The 18,062-nt window shown below is 37.8% G+C and overlaps 1 non-coding gene across 1 annotated transcript; it reads right to left on the bottom strand.

Annotated features, from left to right (window-relative positions):
• Positions 1–13,691: 13,691 nt before the first annotated feature.
• Positions 13,692–13,799, bottom strand: LOC112731332 (small nucleolar RNA R71). The gene has a single exon (XR_003167115.1). It is a non-coding gene; the product is annotated as a small nucleolar RNA R71 (small nucleolar RNA).
• Positions 13,800–18,062: the final 4,263 nt, after the last annotated feature.

The raw sequence follows: 18,062 nt of genomic DNA, 5'->3' as shown, positions 1-18,062 counted from the left end.
ATAAATGAATTCAATCATAAAATTATATGAATTTTTTAAAATGAATAACATTATGTGTATGTCTTGAGACATTTTTATATAAATTGAAATAAACAAGGTCGATTTAAACGTTTTAGTAGTAAATCAAATTAATCAAATTTAAACTACCATAAGTTGATATAAATCGAATGGAGCAAGTTTGATTTATTATTATTTTGGCTCCATCCATTGTAAATCGAAGTCAATGGTTTAAAATTGTAACCATGGATTTTGTCCCTAATAATTTGAATTCAATGGATTTCAATTTAACACTAGTAAATGGAATGAACTAGGTTCGATTTACCTTAAAAGAAAATTAGTAGTAAATCGAATTCATTAGCTTCGATTTAGTCCTTCTACGCCTATATAAGAAGTTTGAATCCATTTACTTCAAATTACATTCCAATCACCAAAAAACCAAATCTAGAGAATATTTGTGCCAAAAAAACGCTGGAATTAAAACTGTGAAAATGAAAAACGATCCCAACCATATCTATAGGTTAGACGGTGTCACCCACATTACTGGTTCAATCACGAAGAGATTAATTTCTAAAATTGAATATCAATAATAGTTTGTGATGTTAAGTGACTTAGAAATTTGTTATATATGCTATTGTGATTAAACTACAAATGATAGTTACATTAGTTATATATTGATTAGCAATGCTTAATTAGAGTAATAATTAAGTAGATTAGTAGTTTTTGAGGAGTTTAGGTAGGTTTCTAATATTAGGTTAAATAGGCAGTAGAAATAAGGTAAGGATGTAAATTAGTTTATTTTTTTAGATTTAATGTAATTTCTAAGCTTTAGATTAAAGGCCTAGTAATTTAGTTACAAATCTAAGTCGTTAAAAATTTATTTAGTTTAGGTTGGTTGAATTTTTTAATTGTTTAATTCAGTTTATTTTACTTGAATTAACATAGTTTACTTTATCAAATTATTTAATGTTGTTTAATTTTATTAAATTAATAATTTAATTAATGCAACTTGTGATGGCTCTAAAAGAATTTTTTTTCATCGTAATGCAGCCATATCGATGTATTACTAGCATGAGGAGGCAGCATGGTATGCCCATGGATGACAAGATCATACCATACCTACACATGACCGGCTTAGCCCACCTCGCGAGACTCAACGACTATTAGTGTGGGTTGGATGAGCTGCTGGTCAGTGCATTTGTGGAGTGGTGGTGGCTCGAGACTCACACTTTTCATATGTCATTTGGAGAGTGCACGATTACGTTTCAGGATGTTGCGTACAATTTAGGGCTTCCCATTGATGGACATTACATCAGCAGATGCCTAATGGATTTCCAACGGTTCATTGAGGGCGGACGACTTGCATGGGATTGGTTCCAGGAGTTGTTGGGTATGTTGCCTCCGACGAATTGCATCGACAAGTTCACGGTGAAGTGCACTTGGATGCAGGAGACATTCAGTCACCTTCCTCACGATGCAGACAAGGAGACAGTTAGGACGTACGCGAGGGTGTACATCATGATCCTATTATCCATGTAGCTCTTCGATGACAAGTCCGGTATACGCATGCATATCCAGTGGCTTCCATACGTAGCGAGATTAGAGGACATGGATGGATACAGCTGGGGATCCGCCGCTCTATCGTAGTGATACTGATGCTTGTGTTGTGTCATCAACAGGAACGTAGTTAAGTTGGCCGGTCCATTATAGCTCTTCCAGTCATGGATCTTTTGGCGATTCCTGGATTTCAGGCCGGATGGGTTTGATGCCTTTCATTGGCCGTTAGTGACGAGGTACTCACTATTTATTCATTATGTTATTCAATAACGTATATTATAGAAAATTGTCGTTGTCCATAACATGTATTGGGTGTCGGGTGGTCCGATTATCAGCCAACATTGAGCGAGAAGGGGTTTAGAGTCGCGTAGTAGAGGCTCATAATAGATTTACTCTAGCCACGAGATGTAAGCGTCTTCCCTTTCATGCATGCATTGTCGGTGTTTCTTTAAAGTACTAACTAGTCGTAAATTGACTTGCAATACTCTTCACTGTTTACCAGTTCACGTCGATGCCATATAGCGCACCGGATGTTGTTTGACGAATCCACATTTCATGGTATTTATTTGCTTTAATTGGGTGAATTTTATTGACTTCTCTTACATTTATTCATTGAAATAGTATGATTTTGTGAATTCCTCCTAAATTATGCTTAAGAGTAAAAGCATGCTTTTTAGGCCCTTAATTTGCTAAATTTAATTTACTTTGATTCCACTCGATGCCTTGATGTGTTTGTTTAGTGATTTCAGGCTTAGGAGGCAAGGATTGGATCAAAGAAGTGAAGAAAAAGCACGCAAAGTGGAGAATTCATGAAGAAATAAGGATTTGGTAATCTGCCCAGTTCCGCATACGCATGACCCACGCGTACGCATGACCAGAGGCAGTGTTTGGTTAGTGTCTTTTAGACATAAAGACAGAGACATAAAAACACAGAGATACATAGACACAAAATACACAAATTTTTTTATTATGTTTGGTCATAGTGTACAAGACACACTTATCTAAATCAAATATCATTTTTGTCCTTATACTGTATCCACCGCTACATCACTTCCACCACTGTCATCATTGCTTTCCACCACCACCATTGATTTTTCTACAATCCAAATTACTATCATCAATGTCTCTAATTCATAATCAATTCAATAATTAAAAAAAATTGGACAGAAAATCAAAAATGAAAAGAAGATGAGAAGGAGGCAGAGAAGAGAAGAGTTCTAATGTCCAATTGGACTTTCTTGTATTCCATTACCATTATTATGAAATATAAATTTTTAAGAAAAAGTGGTGGCACATCCCAAATACTCAAGTCATGCTTCCCTTCAAAAAACAAACTCAGATTTTTTTTTAAACAAGTTTTTTTCTTAAATAAAAAAATTAAAATTTTTGAGAGAAAATGTTTAATTCGAACAATGCTTCATCCATCATCATTCAAAATTCTCATTTTGTGACTTCTTTCCATCATTCAAATTCATTGTCATCACGGCTGGAGAAGAGGCAGATCTAAAGGCGGCGCAATCTGAAAAACACGAAGGTGGAAGCACAGGGAAGAAGCAGATAGGAGAGTGCATACAGATCTGGAGATGAAGCAACGGAGGCATCGACACAAAGATCATATCTACCCTCTAGGGCGTGAAGAAGAAGATAATGGGTAGAAGAAGAAGGAAGAACAGAAGAAAGAAGAGAAAAAGATGATGATGACGATTCAATCTGCCATCTGGAGCATGAAGAAGAAGATGAAGGGGTAGAAGAAGATGAAGGAAGAATAGAAAGAGGGAAGAGAAAAAAAGAGATAAGAAAAGAAGAGAGAGGGTGTTAATAGTATAGGATAATTATGGAATTTTCAAAAATTAATAAGGATAGAATTGTCTAAAACTATAATTCAATCTGTGTCTCAAGCCAAAAATCTGTGTCTCAACATTTTAGAAAGACATAAAATACATGTCTTTTGTGGGTAACTGTGTGTAACCGTGTCTTAAAAAAATTGTGTCTCAACAAATAAAAGGTGAACATGTACCATCGTGTCCATGTCTCTTATGAACATGGACAATAACCAAACGGTGCCAGAGATTTCGTCAAGCGACATGTACGTGTGACCCACGCATACACGTGACAAGTATCACATGACCAACTTAAAGAACACACTGGGGGCGATTTCTGAGCTCACTCAAGCCTAAATCCAACTCATTTCTGAAGTATTTGAAGCCAAATTCAAGAAAGAACAAGGGGAGAGCAATTAGGAGTAGTGTAGAATATACCTTAGGTTATATTCTAGAGAGAGAAGCTCTCTCTTCTCTCTAGAATTAGGTTAGGTTTAGTTCATTACATCTTAGGATTATGGTTTAATTGTTGCTTTGATTTAATTTCTTTGCAATCTCTTGTTACTACATTTTTTCTTCTTAGTTTTATTGTTCTTTCCTTTACTTGATCTATTTTATGTTTATGAAATTTTGTTGATTTTAATTTCCTTCAATGCAATTTTATATTTTCATGTTTATTAATGTTTAATTGAGTTGTTATTATTGTTTTCTTACATTGGGTAGTTGTAGATTTTATATTTCTTACTAATTTACTATGCTTTTCTTTTATGTCTTCCAAGTGTTTGATAAAATGCTTGGTTGTGTTTTAGAATAGATTTTTATACTCTTGGCTTGTGATTGAGGACTTAGGTTCTTTGATATCATTGATGTCCAGTTTGATTGGTAATTTAGGAATGTTAGTTGGTTTTAGGATCAATTATGTCCACTTGACTTCACCCTCCATGTTAGAGGAAAACTAAGTGGAATTAACCTTTTGCAATTACCATGTTGTGGTCAATGATCTAGATAGGAAGTCTTGACTTTTAATCCTTGCCATGAGTGCCTTTTAGCATTTGATTTACTTAATTGTTAGTTTTACTTTCTCGTTCATCATTCCAAAAACCCAAAAAAAATCTCATAACCAATAATATGCACACTTTCCTGCAATTTCTTGAGAGACGACTCGAGGTTTAAATACTCTCTATTTTTTGCACTTCTGACAAACAAATTAAACTTTGATTGATGGTTGATTATTGGTTTGGATCTACACTTCAACGAAATTATTTTGGAAAAATTTCTAACCGACGATCTCCCTCTATCATTGTTCAGGTAGTCCATCTCGAGATCTTGGAGCCCCGACATATGGCGCTATGGATATCTATGACAACATTGATCTACTTTGCCGTCATAGAGTGACATCAGGTGGATAGGGTGCTACCACAGCTTGGTGGAGTACAGTGTAAAATCCGCAAATTTATAAATAATTAGCCAATAAATTAATTATTATTTAAAAAATTAAAAAATTAAATTTTATAGTTTAAAATAGAAGAAATAATTAAAATATGAATTTTGACACTAATTTTAAAGGATTTGGCCCAAGATTGGGCCAAACGGACCAAACCGATTGAACTGGGCCCACATAAACCCAAATATTAACATTTCAGCCACCAACACTCCTCCATTATGAGAATCACGCTGCAAATGAAGAGAGGGAGGTGAAACCCTTAAATACTATTCATCTCCTCCTTCTTTGGACCGTAACTTTTGATCCGGAGTTCCGATTGACGAGCTGTTTGTGGCCACGCGTCGGGCTCATCGAGCTCTTCAATTCTATCTAAACAAAACTATAAGTAACTCATGTTTGCTTATTCCCATTTCTGCTGGTGTGAAAAATTCGGGTTTAGAATTTGAAGAACTCAATTCCTTGATGATTTTCATATTTTAGGGGCTCACTAGCCTTGATTCCTTGTGGGTATTGCTCAAGGATCAGTGGGTGAAGGTAAAAACCTTGAACCTTATGTTGATTAGTGAATTGGTAAGTTTGAATGTTGATTATAGTGATATGTTGTGGGATTAGATTGAGTATTATTGATTTGGAGTACATTGATGATGTTGGGAGCTTGATTATTGGACCTTTGGTGGCTGGAATCATTGGATGTGGATTGGAGTCCTTGAAGCATGAATTTTGGTGGTTTTGAGCTTAAGGAGGAATCATCCAAAGTATAGTTTTGGTTTCTCATAAATAATATGTAATGTCTCGTGAAAACATAGGCTACATGACCATAAGATAGGTTGAAGCATGTATGTATGATAACAAGTTAGTAATCCTAATAAAAGATTGATAATCAATGATTTTAAAGTGGATAATAAATGCGAATTGTTGAATGAGTGAAGGAAGCAAATTTGGATTGTGTTGCATGATTATGATTGTTAGGATTGGAAGATGTGAATGTTGAGAACTAACCTTGAGTATGTGTTGAACAATGATAATGATGATGTTATGATAATGATATTGATGGTGTATATTGGACTTGGATATGGTAATTGTGATGTATTTTGTAGTATATTGTGTTGAGTTGAGTGTGGATTGGCTAAGTGATTGTCATTTGGTATGTGTTGTCTTATATGTATATGTAAGTTGTTGGTATGGATTACATTGTTGTTAAGAATGACTTATTGTGTGGAAGTGGCCATACTTGAAAAATTGGTGTATTGAGTAATTTTGGGGCTTGGGTTGATGTGGTTTGGTAAGTTTAAAAAGGGATGGAATTGAAGTGTTGTGAAAATTGAGGTTTTGAAATCTTGTAAAAATTTTGTGAAAAGTTGATTTTTGGCCGATCTTCGGCGAGCCATAACTCGGCTTCCGGACTCCCAAATTATTTTAAACTTATTTCATATGAAAATTGGGTCCGTGAAGTTTACGCTGTTTGAAACGGATGAAAAATGTTTTAAAACGAGGAAGTTATGTGCATCGGAAGTTTGGTATGTAAGACTGAAATTCTGTAGACTTAGCCATTTTTTTCCTGATCTGCACTGTATGCGTACACGAATCCCTCCATACGCGAAGAGTCGTCTCTGCCTGGCATTTATGCGCACGCGGGCATATGTATGCGTACGCATGATGGGCCAAACGCACTCCCACGCGTACGCATGGCCCACACGTACGTGTGACGCACGCGTACGTGTGGCCCCTGTAGCAGCAAACATGGATTTTTGTGTTTCAAAGCTTAATTTCAAACTTCTAAATCACTGTTTTTACTCTTTTAGCCCCTAAACCTTAGTTGGATGCTTAGTGATGAGATGAAATTAGGAAGGGATAGGAACTTGGAAATGAAGCAAGTTGGGGGGTAATGATCTATGATTGTGAAGTGGTGATTGCATTTGAATGAATTGAATTGAATGAGATAGAGGTGCCCGGGTAAGAGGCGGTGGCAATGACCACTCGCTCCGGGTATATGTTAAATAAGTGTAGAGATGTTGAGAATGTATGAAAAATGAATTAATGACCATGAATGAATTGGTATAATAATGAAAGTGAACTCGAAATTGATTGTTATATGCCTCCGGGTAAGACGCAGTGATATTAATCACTTGCTCCGGGTAAGAGGCAAGATTGCCGGGTAAGATGCAGTGGTGTTATCCACTTGCTTCGATTAAGAGTTCAAAACTTCGGGTAAGATGCAAGGGTTGGATTGTGAAACCGCTTGCTCCGGATTGAGAACTGTAACACCACCTGGGTAAGAGACAGGGTGAAGTTGTCCCCTGCTCTAGGTACGGGGGTAAGATACAAGGGCTTGCGATGTTGTCCCACTTGCTTCATGTTCAGTGTTCTGTCCAGGGTTAGCTACCAAACATGTCGAGTTTGGCTTTATAACCGACAGATGAGACTCATCAGCCGTAGGACAGGCATGCATCATGTGCATATGTTTGATTTGCTTGTTTGTGCATTAATTGAGTGCCTATGTGAATTAGTATGCCTAATTATTATACTTGCTACTTGCATTACTTGTACTCTAATTGTGTTTGCCTTTGTTTGTATTGTTTGTCTGTGCACTGGTGAATTTGGAGGGCTGGAGGTGGTAGAAGGTGAATTGTAGAGCTAGAGTTTTATGAGACAGTGAGTGGATTGTAATTTGAGGGATTAAGTTAGGATTGAGTTAGAACCTTAAGAACCTTAGATAACTACCCATATTTATGGTTGTCGTCTTAATCTTTAAGTTTTATAATTTGAGTGTCGGAGTTCTAGGATTGCCTTTGGCATTCCCGGGACCTTATATCTTATTTATGTGGGCACTGTTACCATGCTGAGAACCTCCGGTTCTCATACCATATATATATTGTTGTTTTCAGATACAGGTCGAGAGACACCTCGGTAAGTGTCTAGAGTTCATTCTGCAAGTGAAGTGTTATATTTGGGACTCTGTATTTTGAGCTTATGCTTTATATTCTGTAGATAGATTATCTTCTGTATGTATAACTTTATTTTGTTCCTCTTAGAGGTCGAAGTGGAGAAACAGGTTGTTGTTTATCTTGTTTTGGGATATTTTGGGCTATGTATATCTATGTATTTATATTCCGGCCAGCCTTACCTTTACAGGTTGAGTCAGAGATTTGGTATTTTGTAACTCTTGACATTCTACTCTTTATACTTTTGTTTTATCCTTTTCCATTTCACTCGGTTTACGTTCACGCGAGCGATGCGCTTTTATTTTTGCGACTTATTGTTTAAGCTTTCCTTCAAGGCTCCTCGAATATATATTCATTTCACCTATATTATATATATGATTTTATAGTTAGAGGTCGTAATACCTCGCCACCTCAGTCTTCTGACTATAGTATAAGACTCTGTGTGGTAGAGCGCTACATACAGCATCACCCACGGCTCGCACTCGACATTGATTTTCTGATGTTGAAGGATGGCAGAGGCATGGACTGATGGTTTTTGGACACTCTACAGAGTTGGCACGTACATTGGAGCAGGCGGGCCGACTATGTGCTACGATTTGATATGGTGGTAGACCCAAGCCCATCACAGGCTTACTTGGAGTGGTGGCATGAGTATAGGAGGAGGTTCCTATTGCCAGAGCTCTTCCTCGGAGACCCTAGGGAAGATCCTATCCCAACTGAGGCGACCCAGAGAGGTCCAGGCCAGGTTCCTGAGATGGATCAGGTGCCAGATGCTCCTGACCGACGTCGAGTCAAGCGGAGACGGTGTGTTGGTACATGAGCCTCGTATCGTGAGTGAAGGTGGCTCGATGATGCGATTGATTCCATGGAGGGGAGGGGTCGAGGTTGTCGATGAGGTATCGGGCACGGTCCAGAGAGAGGAAGGGTGGACGTTGAGGTAGAAGTCGACGTATTAGGAGGGGAGATGGAGGCAGTGGTGGTGGAGGATGGTGGGTGGGAAGATGGAGAGGGAGGTCGATGTGGTGGTAGCGGTTTCAGGGGTGGATCCGATGTTGACAGAGGTGATAGGGGTTGCGAAATGGTGGAGGTGGCAGGAGAGGTCGAGGTCGAAATAGTGGTGGAGGTGGTGGTCGAGATAGAGGTGGTGGTGGAGGTGCTAGGGATGAGGGTGGTGTCTAGTGTGGTACTTTATGGGCTTTAGGCGACTTTTTTGTTGGTGTTCCGAGCAGTGGTGACGGCTTTCATAAGAGTCATACATTCATGAGCCCAGGTGAGCTCCTATCGGACTTGCTAGGTAGCTCAGGCCTGGATAGCGATTTTGGTGGATCTCGCTTCCTAAAGGAGATTAGCGTCATTATCCAAGAGGATGAGATAGCCCGACGTGGAGTCCATGTCCCCAGACACCATACACCCCTTGCAATAGACCTAGACGAGCCTCTACTAGGTCCTATGGATGTGACATTTGCATTGGGTGGCACTCCTCCGTCGGCAGTTGCAGCTCCCCCCTCCCCCTGCGCAATCGTCCAGCTCCCTCCAGACTAAGGCTGGCAATGGGTAGGGTAGGGTTTGGACCCTACCCTAACTCTACCCGCAGGTTGAAAATCTCAATAAAACTCTACCCTACTCTACCCGCGGGTTGAGAATCTCTCAACCCATACCCTACCCACATTCTAAAGTTCTAAACCCTACCCTATCCTACTCTACCTGCAGAAATATCAATTTTTTTAAAATAAATATAAAACTCAATCATTCCAAATTTCATACATATTAATAAAATAAAAAAATAAACAACTAAATTCAAATTAAAATAAAAAATAATAAAATCTTAAAGAAATTCAACATAAAATTACAAAAATACGTATTGTTATATTAATAAAATAAAAAACTAAGTTTAAATTAAAATTAAAAATAATAAAGTCCTTGATGAGCGGATAATTTATACGCTATTTGGCATTGTTTTTAGTATGTTTTTAGTAGAATCTAGTTACTTTTAGGGATGTTTTCATTAGTTTTCATGTTAAATTCATATTTCTTGACTTTACTATGAGTTTGTGTGTTTTTCTGTGATTTCAGGTATTTTCTGGCTGAAATTGAGGGACTTGAGCAAAAATCAGATTCAGAGGTTGAAGAAAGACTGCTGATGCTGTTGGATTCTGACCTCCCTGCACTCAAAATGGATTTTCTGGAGCTACAGAACTCAATATGGCGCACTTCTAATTGCGTTGGCAAGTAGACATCTAGGGCTTTCCAGCAATATATAATAGTCCATACTTTGCTCAAGTTTAGACGATGCAAACTGGCGTTCAACGCCAGCTCTCTACCCAATTCTGGCGTCCAGCGCCAGAAACAAGTTGCAAAGTGGAGTTCAACGCCCAAAATGGCACAAAAGCTGGCGTTCAACTCCAAGAATGACCTCTCCACGTGTAGACTTCAAGCTCAGCCCAAGCACACACCAAGTGGGCTCCGGAAGTGGATTTATGCATCAATTACTTACTTCTGTAAACCCTAGTAGCTAGTTTATTATAAATAGGACCTTTTTACTATTGTATTAGATATCTTTGATCAGTTATATGCTATCTTAGATCACGTTTGAGGGCTGGCCTCTCGGCCATGCCTGAACCTTCTTCACTTATGTATTTTCAACAGTAGAGTTTCTGCACTCCATAGATTAAGGTGTGGAGCTCTGCTGTTCCTCAAAGATCAATGCAAAGTACTACTGTTTTTCTATTCAATTCAACTTGTTCCGCTTCTAAGATATTCATTCGTACTTCAACCTGAATGTGATGAACGTGACAATCATCATCATTCCCTATGAACGCGTGCCTGACAACCACTTCCATTCTACCTTAGATTGAATGAGTATCTCTTAGATCTCTTAATCAGAATCTTCGTGGTATAAGCTAGATTGATGGCAGCATTCATGAGAATCCAGAAAGTCTAAACCTTGTCTGTGGTATTCCGACTAGGACTCTGGGATTGAATGACTGTGACGAGCTTCAAACTCGCAATTGCTGGGCGTAGTGACAGACGCAAAAGGAGGGTGAATCCTATTCCAGCATGATCGGGAACCTCAGATGACTAGCCGTGCCGTGACAGGGCATCTTGGACCATTTTCACAAGAGGAGGGGATGTAGCCACTGACAACAGTGATGCCCTTGCAAAATGCCAGCCATGAAAAGGAGTAGGATTGATTGGATGAAGGCAGCGGGAAAGCAGAGATTCAGAGGAACGAAAGCATCTCTACATGCTTATCTGAAATTCTCACCAATGAATTACATAAGTGTTTCTATCCCTATTTTCTGTTTAATTAGTATTATTTTCGAAAACTCCATAATCAATTATTATCTTCCTGACTGAGATTTACAAGGTGACCATAGCTTGCTTCATACCAACAATCTCCGTGGGATTCGACCCTTACTCACGTAAGGTATTACTTGGACGACCTAGTGCACTTGCTGATTAGTTGTATCGAAGTTGTGACAAATTATGAATTGAGATTAGAGCATCAAGTTTTTGGAGCCATTACCAGAGATCACAATTTCGTGCACCAAGTTTTTGGCGCCGTTGCCGGGGATTGTTCGAGTTTGGACAACTGACGGTTCATCTTGTTGCTCAGATTGGGTAACTTTCTTTTCATTTTCTTTTCAAAAAGTTTTCAAAAGAAAAAAAAATTTTCAAAAAAATCTTTCAAAAATTTCTCCTTTGTTTTCGAAAAAAAAATAAATAAAAATAAAAATATTTTCAAAAATATATTTTTCTTCAGAATTTTTAAGAATGAATTCTAGTGTTTCATAAAGCATGTTGAAGCCTGGTTGGCTGTAAAGCCACGACTGTAGGGCATGTTAGGCGTGTCATATCTGATTTACATGCTAGAGCTTACCTGGCTATTAAGCCATGCCTGACCCTTTGATTGGAGCTTTGGACTAAAGAGCATAAGATTCCTGGAATTCATATTAAAAATTTTGGAATCCTTATTTTTTTTTTCAAAATAATTTTCGAAAAAAATTAAAAGAAAAAAAAAATTAGAAAATCATAAAAATCAAAAAAATATTTTTTGTGTTTCTTGTTTGAGTCTTGAGTCATGTTATAAGTTTGGTGTCAATTGTATGTTCATCTTGTATTTTTCGAAAAAAATTCATGCATTCATAGTGTTCTTCATGATCTTCAAGTTGTTCTTGGTAAGTCTTCTTGTTTGATCTTTGCATTTGCATATTTTGTGTCTTTTCTTGTTTTTCATATGCATTCTTGAATTTTTAGTGTCTAAGCATTAAAGAATTCTAAGTTTGGTGTCTTGTATGTTTTTCTTGCATTAAAAATTTTTCAAAAATGTGTTCTTGATGTTCATCATGATCTTCATAGTGTTCTTGGTGTTCATCTTGACATTCATAGCATTTTTGCATACATTCATTATTTTGATCCATAACTTTCATGCATTGCATCATTTTTCTTGTTTTTCTCTCTCATCATAAAAATTCAAAAATCAAAAAAATATCTTTCCATTTTTCTCTCTTAAAATTTCGAAAATTAGATTTGACTTTTTCAAAAATTTTTAAAATATAGTTGTTTTTATGAGTCAAATCAAATTTTCAATTTAAAAAAAAAAATCTTATCTTTTTTCAAAATCTTTTTCAAAAATCAAATCTTTTTTTTCAATTTTTTTAGTTATTTTCGAAAATTTCAAAAAAAAATATTTTTCAAAAATATTTTTCTTAATTTTACATCATATTTTCGAAAATAACATCATCAATTAATGTTTTGATTCAAAAATTTCAAGATTGTTACTTACTTGTTAAGAAAGATTCAAACTTTAAGTTCTAGAATCATATCTTGTGATTTCTTGTGAATCAAGTCATTAATTGAGATTTTAAAAATCAAATCTTTTTCAAAAACTAATTTCTATCATATCTTTTCAAAAATATCTTCTTATCTTACCTTTTTCAAAAAAGTGATTGCAAAATATCTTTTCTAACTTCCTAACTTCTTATCTTTTCAAAATTTGTTTCAACTAACTAACTAACTTTTTGTTTGTTTCTTACCTTTTTCAAAACTACCTAACTAACTCTCTCTCTCTAATTTTCGAAAAAATCTTCCCTCTTTTTCAAAATTTCTTTTTAATTAGACTAATTATTTTATTTTTTATTTGAATTTTCGAAAAACTACTAACCTTTTTCAAAAATTATTTTCGAAAATTCTCTCCTCCTCTCATCCCCTTCTATTTATTTATTCATCTACTAACACTTCTCTTCATCTCACATCTCTGCTCCTATCATCACCTTTGTGTTTGGATTCTTCATTCTTCTTCACCCCTATTCCTTTTCTTCTTCTACTAACAATAAGGAACCTCTTTACTGTGACATAGAGGATTCCTCTTCTTTTCTTTTTCTCTTCTCTTTCTTATGAGCAGGGACAAAGAAAAAGGCATTCTTATTGAAGCTGATCCAGAACCTGAAAGGACTCTGAAGAGAAAACTAAGAGAAGCTAAATTACAACAATCCAGAGCCAACCTTATTGAAAATTTCGAACAAGTAAAGGAGATGGCAGCCGAACCCAACAACAATAATGCAAGGAGAATGCTTGGTGACTTTACTGTACCTAATTCCAATTTACATGGAAGAAGCATCTCCATTCCTACCATTGGAGCAAACAATTTTGAGCTAAAACCTCAGCTAGTTTCTCTGATGCAGCAGAACTGCAAGTTTCATGGACTTCCATCTGAAGATCCTTTTCAGTTCTTAACTGAATTCTTGCAGATCTGTGATACTGTTAAGACTAATGGAGTAGATCCTGAAGTCTACAGGCTCATGCTTTTCCCTTTTGCTGTAAGAGACAGAGCTAGAATATGGTTGGACTCTCAACCCAAAGACAGCCTGAACTCTTGGGATAAGCTGGACGGCTTTCTTAGCCAAGTTCTTTCCTCCTCAAAAGCTGAGCAAGCTTAGAGCTGATGTTCAAACCTTCAGACAGAAAGAAGGTGAATCCCTCTATGAAGCTTGGGAAAGATACAAGCAGCTGACTAAAAAGTGTCCTTCTGACATGCTTTCAAAATGGACCATCCTGGATATATTCTATGATGGTTTATCTGAGCTATCAAAGATGTCATTGGATACTTCTGCAGGTAGATCCATTCACCTAAAGAAAACGCCTGCAGAGGCTCAAGAACTCATTGACATGGTTGCTAATAAACAGTTCATGTACACTTCTGAGAGGAATCCTGTGAGTAATGGGACGCCTATGAAGAAGGGAGTTCTTGAAATTGAGACTCTGAATGCCATATTGGCTCAGAACAAAATATTGACTCAGCAAGTCAATATGATTTCTCAGAGTCTGAATGGAATGCAAGCTGCATCCAACAGTACTCAAGAGGCATCTTCTGAAGAAGAAGCTTATGATCCTGAGAACCCTGCAATAGCAGAGTTAAAATACATGGGTGAACCATATGGAAACACCTACAATCCATCATGGAGAAATCACCCAAATCTCTCATGGAAGGATCAAAAGCCTCAACAAGGCTTTAATAATGGTGGAAGAAACAGGTTTAGCAATAGCAAGCCTTTTCCATCATCCACTCAGCAACAGACAGAGAATTCTGAGCAGAATCCATCTAGCTTAGCAAATTTAGTCTCTGATCTATCTAAGGCCACTGTGAGTTTCATGAATGAAACAAGGTCTTCCATTAGAAATTTGAAAGCACAAGTGGGCCAACTGAGTAAAAGGATCACTGAAATCCCTCCTAGTACTCTCCCAAGCAATACAGAAGAGAATCCAAAAGGAGAGTGCAAGGCCATTGAATTAATTACCATGGCCGAACCCACAAGAGAGAAGAAGGACGTGAATCCCAAGGAGGTAGACCTCCTGGGACGTCCAGTGATCAATAAGGAGCTTCCCTCTGAGGAACCTAAAGAATCTGAGACTCATCTAGAGACCATAGAGATTTCATTGAACCTCCTTATGCCATTCATGAGCTCTGATGAGTATTCCTCTTCTGAAGAGAATGAGGATGTTACTGAAGAGCAAGCTGCCAAGTTCCTTGGTGCAATCATGAAGCTAAATGCCAAATTATTTGGTATTGAAACTTGGGAAGATGAACCTCCCTTGTTCACCAATGAACTAAGTGATCTGGATCAACTGACATTGCCTCAGAAGAGACAGGATCCTGGAAGGTTCATAATACCTTGTACCATAGGCACCATGATCTTTAAGGCTCTGTGTGACCTTGGTTCAGGAATAAACCTCATGCCCCTCTCTGTAATAGAGAAACTGGGAATCTATGGGGTGCAAGCTGCTAAAATCTCATTAGAGATGGCAGACAATTCAAGAAAACAGGCTTATGGACAAGTAGAGGACGTGTTAGTAAAGGTTGAAGGCCTTTACATCCCTGCTGATTTCATAGTCCTGGATACTGGAAAGGAAGAGGATGAATCCATCATCCTAGGAAGACCTTTCCTAGCCACAGCAAGAGCTGTGATTGATGTGGACAGAGGAGAATTGATCCTTCAATTAAATAAGGACAAACTTGTGTTTACAACTCAAGGATCTCTCTCTGCATCCATGGAGAGGAAGCAGAAAAAGCTTCTCTCAAAGCAGAGTCAACCAAAGCCCCCACAGTCAAACTCTAAGTTTGGTGTTGGGAGGCCACAACCAAACTCTAAGTTTGGTGTCAAACCCCCCATATCCAAACTCTAAGTTTGGTGTTGGGAGGTCTCAACAAAGCTCTGCACATCTGTGAGGCTCCATGAGAGCCCACTGTCAAGCTATTGACATTAAAGAAGTGCTTGTTGGGAGGCAACCCAATGTTTATTTATCTAATTATATTTCTATTTTTCATGTTTTCTTAGGTTCATGATCATGTGGAGTCACAAAATAAACAAAAAATTTAGAAACAGAATCAAAAACAGCAGAAGAAAAATCACACCCTGGAGGAAGCATCTGTCTAGCGTTCAACGCCAGAACAGAGCATGGTTCTGGCGCTGAACGCCCAAAATGGGCAGTATCTGGGCGCTGAACGCCCAGAACAAGCATGGTTCTGGCGTTCAACGCCAAAAATAGGCAACAAATGGGCGTTGAACGCCCAAAATGGGCACCAACCTGGCGCTGAACGCCCAGAGTTGTGTGCAAGGGCATTTTGCATGCCTAAATTGGTGCAGGGATGTAAATGCCTTGACACCTCAGGATCTGTGGACCCCACAGGATCCCCACCTTCTTTCCTCATAATCCTAGTTTTTTTCCACATCTTCTTCTTTATTTATTCCTTCTTCTTTTGCTCGAGGGCAAGCAACATTCTAAGTTTGGTGTGGTAAAACAATTATGTAAAGGATCTATAGCTCAGTGGTAGAACATGTGGCTGCAAATCAAGAGATCCCTGAGATACCTCAGGGGATGCACTTCCCTCCACATAGTTATTGGAAGCAACTGAGGATAGAAATACCAAAAATCACTAGGAATCAAGCCACAAAGGCAAGGAAGAGACATAGAAGAGCTCAAGAACATCATTGGTTCCTCAAGGAGGAAACGCCACCATCACTAAGGTGGACTCATTCCTTGTTCTTACATTCTCTGTTTTTCGTTTTCTCTATGTTAAAGTGCTTATCTATGTTTGTGTCTTCATTACATGATCATTAGTAGTTAGTAACTATGTCTTAAAGTTATGAATGTCCTATGAATCCATCACCTCTCTTAAATGAAAAATGTTTTAATTCAAAAGAACAAGAAGTACATGAGTTTCAAATTTATCCTTGAACTTAGCTTAATTATATTAATGTGGTGACAATGCTTCTTGTTTTCTGAATGAATGCTTGAACAGTGCATATGTCTTTTGAAGTTGTTGTTTAAGAATGTTAAATATGTTGGATCTTGAAAGAATGATGACAAGGAGACATGTTATTTGATGATCTGAAAAATCATAAAAATGATTCTTGAAGCAAGAAAAAGCAGCAAAGAACAAAGCTTGCAGAAAAAAAAATAGGCGAAAAAAAATAGAAAGAAAAAGCAAGCAGAAAAAGCCAAAAGCTCTTAAAACCAAGAGGCAAGAGCAAAAAGCCAATAACCCTTAAAACCAAAAGGCAAGGGCAAATAAAAAGGATCCCAAGGCTTTGAGCATCAGTGGATAGGAGGGCCTAAAGGAATAAAATCCTGGCCTAAGCGGCTAAACCAAGCTGTCCCTAACCATGTGCTTGTGGCGTGTAGGTGTCAAGTGAAAACTTGAGACTGAGCGGTTAAAGTCAAGGTCCAAAGCAAAAGAAGAGTGTGCTTAAGAACCCTGGACACCTCTAATTGGGGACTTTAGCAAAGCTGAGTCACAATCTGAAAAGGTTCACCCAATTATGTGTCTGTGGCATTTATGTATCCGGTGGTAATACTGGAAAACAAAGTGCTTAGGGCCACGTCCAAGACTCATAAAGAAGCTGTGTTCAAGAATCATCATACTGAACTAGGAGAGTCAATAACACTATCTGAACTCTGAGTTCCTATAGATGCCAATCATTCTTAACCTCAATGGATAAAGTGAGATGCCAAAACTATTCAAGAGGCAAAAAGCTACAAGTCCCGCTCATCTGATTGGAGCTATGTTTCATTGGTAGTTTGGAATTCATAGTATATTCTCTTCTTTTTACCCTATTTGATTTTCAATTGCTTGGGGACAAGCAACAATTTAAGTTTGGTGTTGTGATGAGCGGATAATTTATACGCTTTTTGGCATTGTTTTTAGTATGTTTTTAGTAGAATCTAGTTACTTTTAGGGATGTTTTCATTAGTTTTCATGTTAAATTCACATTTCTAGACTTTACTATGAGTTTGTGTGTTTTTCTGTAATTTCAGGTATTTTCTGGCTGAAATTGAGGGACTTGAGCAAAAATCAGATTCAGAGGTTGAAGAAGGACTGCTGATGCTGTTGGATTCTGACCTCCCTGCACTCAAAATCGATTTTCTGGAGCTACAAAACTCAAAATGGCGCGCTTCCAATTGAGTTGGAAATTAGACATCCAGGGCTTTCTAGAAATATATAATAGTCCATACTTTGCCCAAGTTTAGACAATGCAAACTGGTGTTCAACGCCAGCTCTCTGCCCAATTCTGGCGTCCAGCGCCAGAAACAAGTTGCAAAGTGGAGTTCAACGCCCAAAATGGCACAAAAGCTGGCGTTCAACTCCAAGAATGACCTCTCCACGTGCAGACTTCAAGCTCAGCCCAAGCACACACCAAGTGGGCCCCGGAAGTGGATTTATGCATCAATTACTTACTTCTGTAAACCCTAGTAGCTAGTTTATTATAAATAGGACCTTTTTACTATTGTATTAGATATCTT

Source organism: Arachis hypogaea, chromosome 12 (genome assembly GCF_003086295.3).
Source record: "Arachis hypogaea cultivar Tifrunner chromosome 12, arahy.Tifrunner.gnm2.J5K5, whole genome shotgun sequence".
Classification (NCBI taxonomy): domain Eukaryota; kingdom Viridiplantae; phylum Streptophyta; class Magnoliopsida; order Fabales; family Fabaceae; genus Arachis; species Arachis hypogaea.
Note: the sequence above shows the minus strand (reverse complement) of the source record. Positions and strands in the feature narration are given on the sequence as shown.